Below are 7,286 nucleotides of genomic sequence, written 5' to 3'. Positions count from 1 at the left end.
TGCTCAAGCAGCACAGGAAAGTCATTTGTAATTCAAGACTTGAGATAGCCATAAACAATTCTGATCTGATGATTCTTCTACTAATCTGATTTTGATCAACAGCTGATGAAAACGGAAGGTGTCTGGTCACCAGAGGAAAGATACCCAAGCAGTGAAATCAGTTTTCTCTTATCTCCCTGGGCAAGGATTTATGTCAAGGCTCCTTTTAATAGCCCACAGTGCCAAGAACTAGGATCGCAGCCACGGATGGAAAGAGTTTCTGAGCAGAATGACAGAAACCCGGGGGGTAAGTTCTTCTTCTCCATCTTTATTTTCTATGAATCTCTGATTAGCCCTGTTGGAACTTCCAGTAATTACTTTAAGCTGGCACCTCTAGAAACAAATATACCTCGTAGGATTCAATTAAAAATGAAAAAATCCTGTCTGCATTGTGTTGCCAAGGAGTTGCGCTGTCTAAGGCAGGGTGCAGACCAGGATGAATAAAACACTGCATTAGGTGACATTTCCATCTGGTTCTGCCGCCAGAGCAGCCCTGGGGAGAAGAGCTGGAGAGAGAAGGAGGGACAAGCCTGCTCCAGTCTAACATCTCTTCCCCCTGGACCTCATGGCCTTCCAAGGATCCCTCCTGGCTCTTACTTATTTCTTTCTGCAGCAGATGTTTTCTCATCTGGGCCCAGCTGCGTGATTAGTTTCAGGTGGAGGCACATTTCATCCCCTGCTCAGCAAAATGTGAATCTTCAGCCAAGCTTTCAGAAGGGGTCCCTGAACCTGCTGAAGTGCAGCCATCTCCCATCTTCTGTCTTGTGAAGCATACCTGGGCAGCATGGAGAGAAGAGGGGCTGACTCTTCTTGCTAGAGCTGCCTGCCTCTTCCCTTAACACCTCACTATCATGCACCAGCCCCCCAAATTCAGTGCACGGGTCTCTGCACAGCAGCAGACAAACTGGGCACGTAAGAAACTTCGCTGTGCCGCTTCTTGTGCGCACATGTGGCTCATGGCTCATATTCAGCTCAGTGAGTTAGAAAAGGCAGAGAGTAAGAAGGGAGTTTCCATTCTGGCTTTACAAGAGTGATTTCCACAAGGATCTCGGAAGCCAACGCTTCTTGCAGGAGCTTCTTTACTTAAGCTACAGGGCAAAATTCTAGTGCACGTCGTTTGAAAAGCCCACCAGCTTTGAAATAACAACAACAATCGAAAGAAGAACCCTTCCTCTGTGTTCTTATTTCCAAGAAACAATGTGGAGCTGGTTCCAGTCTACCTCAGGTGAAAAAATTGGATCATTTCCATTTTATTTGAAGGCAATCTGCATCCAAAAATGGGTGGGGACTCCTTATACTGCAGGACCAACTTGAGAGACGGCACTCCGCCTAGCTCACGGAAGTGGCCTCGCAAATCTGCTTCCCTTTTTAAATGCTAACTTGCTATGTAGGAAAGATTGAGAAAAAACATGAGGAAGAGATTCATAACAACAAATACTTATTTAAAGTGTGGAAGAAATTACCAAAGGAACTTGTAGAAACCCTATCTTGGCACAGTATTAAATAATCTTATTTGAAGATTACAAATAAAATAATAACTCTTTTTCTAGGATGTCTTCATTCAAATCCTTCATTCAAACCCCACAGCTGTAAGAAGAAAATTCTTCAAATTAGAAATCATGGGAATTTACCAAACCAACAGACTTCTGATTGGATTGGTGTCCCTCCTTATGTGTCCCCTGGTCTCTTCTATATTTAAATATATTTCTGACTTAGGGAATTTGTGAAAGGATCAAAAATAAGGAAGTTAAGGGACTGTAGAAAGTAGAATTGAAATATCAATAAATGGCCACTTCAAGGTAGCAATAAAAATAAAATTTAAATTTAAAAATTCCTTTATAATAGACTTCATATTTTAAGTACATATATGAAAATCATATGCCAAAGCATGTTCCTCTTTAACTAGACTTGGGAAATCACAGAATAATATTTTAAGGAACCCTTTGAATTCAGGGTCTGTATATATTTGAGAGGCCAAAATCTGGCCATTAAGAGCATGGCTTTGGGACCAGACTGCCTGCGTTCCCATTCCAGCATGGGTTTGAGCAAGCCACCTACCCTTTCTGTGTCTCTCTGCCTTAGATTCTTTGTCTGAAGAATAATAGGCATTTGTGAAGAGTGAATGAATGATTATCTGTAACATATTCAGAACAGTGCCTGTGGTTGAGTGTGAACTGTCAACAAACCGAAATTCAGGGGCGCTTCAGGAAATCAGGAAAACAGTGGTAGCACCCAAAATTTCTATAGCAAAGCATTTGGAAGAAACACAATTAATAGTTTCTGTTTTCTGAAACTGAAGTACCAAACAGCAATTCCTCTGCCCCTTGCAAATACTGGAAGTGTGATACAGAGGATTCTCTTGTGTTTGCTCCTGGCCTATCCCTGCTCAATGGGCAAACTGGATCAGGGCTCCAGGCTCCTGGCATCTGGGAGCCTAAATGCTCACTGGCCTGGGGATGATTCCAGGGCCAGAGTAAGACTTTAAGGGCCCAGAGCCATCCTGTAGGCTGTTCCCCTACTCCCATAGGTCCCGGTGACTCCAGACTATAACGAATCCCTCGTGTGGCCTTTCAGAGAATAAAAAAGTAACAAAAAGCTTTGAATAATAAGCAGGGTACCCTGGGAAAGGCTAACCCACCATCTGCGCTTTGGAGACACTGGTAGGTCTATGAACTGTTTACATGGGTACATACGACTTCCCTCTTCAAGCCTAGCTGGCAGAGTTATTTTCTTCCTTCCATCCAACAGCTCAGCACCCATAATCAGGCCTGTTCAAAGCCCTGACAAGGAGCTCTATGGGACAATAAGATGGCTCAAAGCAACGGGGATCCTCACATTTTATGGATCCATGTCCAAATAGCCAAGGTCAGCCTGGAATCCAAGAGAGAAACTTTGCTGAGGACTTTCCCAAAGCTGTTCTTACCAGGCCACATCACCTGCCCCAAAGGCCCTGAGGGCTGGTGCCAGAGGTGGGCTTAAAATGCAAACCTCCTCTGTCCAACCCTAAACGCAGAGTTCTATGCATTGACATCTTGGGTACTCTGAAGAGCTAAGGTAGACGAGGTTTAGACTTAAAGCATGTCTGTGAATTAAAAATAGAAATTAAATACACATATGAGCAAACTGTCCTGAGGAGGAACAGAGGGGACTTCCTTGCCTTTAGGAGAAAGGTCAAGGTCATGGGATCGCATCTGACCACAAGCCGACTCTCCAAGCCACATCCACCGCTTTGGCAGCAGTACAACTCAGCTGTCCAAAAAGAGACATGGTCACCCCCACACTCGACCCAGACCACCTCCCCTTCTCCCAGGTCTGCTTCCTTCCTTTGCTTCCCTTTCTTGCAGAGGAGGAAGCACCACAACCAGGGGGAGGGACCAGGGGGGCCTTAGCAGGAAAGCCCTTGCTTACCTGCCTCAAGAGGTTGGTATTCTTTGCTCCTATAACATACAAGCAGTTCTGGATGAAAAAAAAGTTGGAAGGTCAGCGTGAATAAACATGTGAGGTACTTAGAGACAAGCACCAGGTTTCCTACTATGTTCTGTGGAAACCTAGGATTTCCTGAAGGTCCAGGCACCCTTTAGTAGGAGGGAATTAGGTTTCAGGTGTGGTTTGTTTTTTTTTAAACGAAGTTATCAGATTTTTAAACGTTTTCTACGGATAGTATTTCTTTTCACTCCCAGATGATACTCCCATCCATATTCTACAGGGTGCGTTTTCCTCCAAGTGCAGTCACGGCCCTAATGTAAAGCCAAAGGGAAAAATGATTTTCTGCTCTTATGTTTAAAATGTTGAGTCTTGTTATTTACAGTCAAAAGTTCTTTTCTGACATTGATTTTACTGTAATAAGGAAAAAATATAAAAAGGGACAAGAAAATGTTTTAGAGTCTCTTTCAGTTTACTCCCAAACCATCTACCTTAATATTTACTTCTTCAAATCTTTGCATTAAAGCCAAAAGGAATCCTTGCCCAACTCACTCATTTTATAGACAAGCAAACTGAGTCTAGAAGAAGTTAAGTGACTTGACTCAATTTCTTCCTCTTTCCTTTTTAACATAAACATTTGGCTTAAACTGGCACACGTTTTCCTTTACCTCGTTCTTTCTTTTCTCTGCCATATGAACCGAAATGTTTTACTGTATTTCTGGGATCTGCAATTACGCTTTTATTTCAACAAATCGGAAAGCCTGCTCAATATCCTTCAGGAGGCTAGGTAAGGTCCCATTTTCTCTGGGACAGGGTGAAAACTCCCCATTCACATTGCCAATAGAGCCCAGGACATTTCTTCTACACTTTTTTAGAGTAAAATAAAACAAAGCAAAACAAAGCTTACACATCCACTCCTGACCTCAGTGACCCTGAACAAACAGTAACAGCGGTATGAAAGCGGACGCGCCGAGAACCCGAGAGCTGCTGGAAGAGGGGTAGCTGTGAGTGTGCGTTGGAAATTCTGAGGGGTAGACCGAAGCAGCCTTTCTTTGGAGATGTGCTGATTACGTGACACTGTGACTGGAATCCCCAGGGGACCTTCCCAACGGTTCCAATTAAATATCACAGACCCTAGCACCAGTCAGATTACCTGGGGTCCAAGTCTGGTTTTGCTATTTACTAGCTATAGACTCTTGAACAAATTCCTTAACTGCTCTGCACCTAAGTTCCTTCATCTGTAAAATTGGAGTAAGAAGAGCAACTACCTTACAGGGTCGTGGTGAAAACTATGAGTCCATATCTAGCATGTCTGGACAAAGTGCACGGAACACCCTCACGGTGCCATCTACGCTCATCATTATCATTATCATCCCAACCCATCTTTGAATCTGAAAATATGGGCCAATGATGGAAGAGGGGAGGAATTCTTTTGTTATGGTGGACCAGGTGCTCAGGAAAACAATTCAGTTATGGCTTGACTTGACAGTGAAAAAAATCCTTTTCCCCATACTTAAACCCAGCTTTAACCATTAAGGCACACTTGCTCACAATTAACATTCAAACTAGAGAGCAGTTTCGAGAATGTGCTTTCTTAGAGAACTCTCTGGCAGACGACAAATCTTCAGATTAAAATTTCCTCATTCTGGCACCAGATGTGCAACAGGGAATGATAATCACACCAACTCCAAGTCTTCAAATGTGGGATTTGCTTTAGAATCTGCTCCAAATGGTTCCATTGTCAATAAGCATTGGCTAGTCCTTCCCAGTCACCTTCCTGCGACTTTCATGGTGTCCTTTTCAAATCTAGACTCATCCTCCAGGGAAATACATGCTGGTGCTTCTAAAGATCACCGGACTTTCAGAGCCAGCCCTTCTAGCTGCATGAAAAGGTTCAGCATGAAAATAATGAGACATTTCTTTTCTTCCTCATATCATCAATCTTTCCAGTGTTGTGTCAACCCTTTTGCATTTGGGGGGGTGAGGTAGGTCACCCAGGAGGTATCATATATTTACCAGCATACAAGGAATAATGTAGGGAAGGAAGCTAAAGAAAATTTCTAGTGCCAATGAATTGTCTTAACCCTGATAGATTCAGAAGGTCATTTTATGCTGTGAAGAAAAACAGGGGTCTGGGAGTCCCGGACATTGCTAACGGAATCCCACGGCAGGAAAACTTCCACCACTTCTGGGTTGTTGTCTGTGTCTTTTGTACAACCAGCGCAAACACACAACACACACAATGACTGGAGGATCTGGCAAATCATGGAAACTCCTTCCAAAGCAATCAGGTCTTATCCCTCCCCACTGCATTTGAGGGGGGAATCAAATATGCAACTGAAAGCTAAAAAAACACTGGACTTAGAAATCAGTAAGCAGAACAGAAAAAAGCAGCAATCGAATGTCAGAAGCCATTCTTCACCTGCTCAACTTGAAAAGAGGTCTGGGCTCCCACTTACCTCCTGCCAAGGAAGGGACTACTGTGAAATCTGCCCTGGGGAAGCCTGCCGCGGCCTCAGAACAGGACCCCCCCAATCCGTGCGGTGGCCTTGGCAACACAACAGAAGGCTGGAAGAGCTAGATGAGGCCGGGCCGAGGAGAAGGAAAGAATGGCATGAAACACAATGCAGCTGCTGAGCTTTCTTTTCATTAACTTTAAATTATATCAATTTCTAGACTTTTGGGTACCCACTGAAAGGACAAGAAAGACTAAAAAGACAATCTGTCTTCTTTTAACCCAACCCCAATTGAGCAATAATGAATGTAATACAGCCTGAGGCAGAAAGACAGGCCAACGCGAACCCAGCTCCCCACCTTCCAATTCTGTTTAGCTAGAAGTTTCCATTTCAGCTCGCCTCCTCTGCAGCAAAAACACAGCTCCAGAGGGAGGCTGTCCCTGCAGCTGTCTCCTCTGCCCGGCCTAACCCCAACCCCAGAGTGACTCAGCAGAGCAGACCCTGCCAGGGGGGAACGAGGCAGGGCGCTGGTGATGTGGCCGGGGAGTGTGCGCCGTCTTCCCGGCTTGCTTTACATACTGTCCCGAAGCACATCTGTTAGAAATGGCCAGTAGCAGCGGGATCATTACATTATTTATGTACTTCCACTTCAGGTGTCTTTTGGGGAAAAGGTGACCAAGCAGATGTTTCTTGGCTTTGCTAGGCTAGCTGAGATGGGGTGGCTGGATGGGAAGGTGGTGGGTACAGGGGCAGGTGTGAGCTCTCATCTCCCAATCTCTAAGTGTTCAAGATGCCAGCATTCCAAGCCCTTCCATAATCTTCTGCCCCAGGTACTGGATCAGTACTTTGTTTTATTATAACTGGATCTATAGATCTTTGAATGCACTATGCTCCTCCAGAATGCCTGTACCTCTGTGGTCACAGGATAAAAAATGAGGGCAGGAGGAAAAGGAAATGTCAAAGATTCAAAACTCCAATGCATGTTGATTGAGTATGTGCCTTGTGCTGGTCATCATTCCAAGAGCTGGATGCGTAGAGCCCCACAAAGCTGGCATTCATGGGAGAGAAACAGACAATGGAAATCTAAGTAAACAACTAGGACGTTTTAGACGGTGTTAGTATCATGAAGAACGGAGTCTCATGGAAAAGAGTGTGGGGCAGGCAACACTGGGATGCTAAGAGAAGGCCTTTCAGGACATGCCATTTGCGCTGGGACCTCAGGAATGAGAAGGAGTGAGCCATGCAATGATCTGGGAAGAAAGCATTCCCACGCAGAAGGAACAGCAAGAGCTAATGCTCTAGAACTGGGTTGGGCAATCAGAGGAACAGAAAGACTGAGGAAGCTTGGTCAGAGTGCCAGAGGGCCAG

General features: G+C 44.6%; 1 long non-coding RNA gene across 1 annotated transcript; it reads right to left on the bottom strand.

The window, feature by feature from the left end:
* Positions 1 to 293: 293 nt before the first annotated feature.
* Positions 294 to 6,337, bottom strand: LOC140846367 (uncharacterized). Its single transcript, XR_012125397.1, has 4 exons — positions 6,277 to 6,337; positions 5,922 to 6,039; positions 3,448 to 3,495; positions 294 to 814 (listed from the first exon to the last, which is right to left on the bottom strand). It is a non-coding gene; the product is annotated as an uncharacterized lncRNA (long non-coding RNA).
* Positions 6,338 to 7,286: the final 949 nt, after the last annotated feature.

This window comes from Manis javanica, chromosome 15 (genome assembly GCF_040802235.1).
Source record: "Manis javanica isolate MJ-LG chromosome 15, MJ_LKY, whole genome shotgun sequence".
Classification (NCBI taxonomy): domain Eukaryota; kingdom Metazoa; phylum Chordata; class Mammalia; order Pholidota; family Manidae; genus Manis; species Manis javanica.
This window is presented reverse-complemented; position numbering and strand designations above follow the sequence as displayed.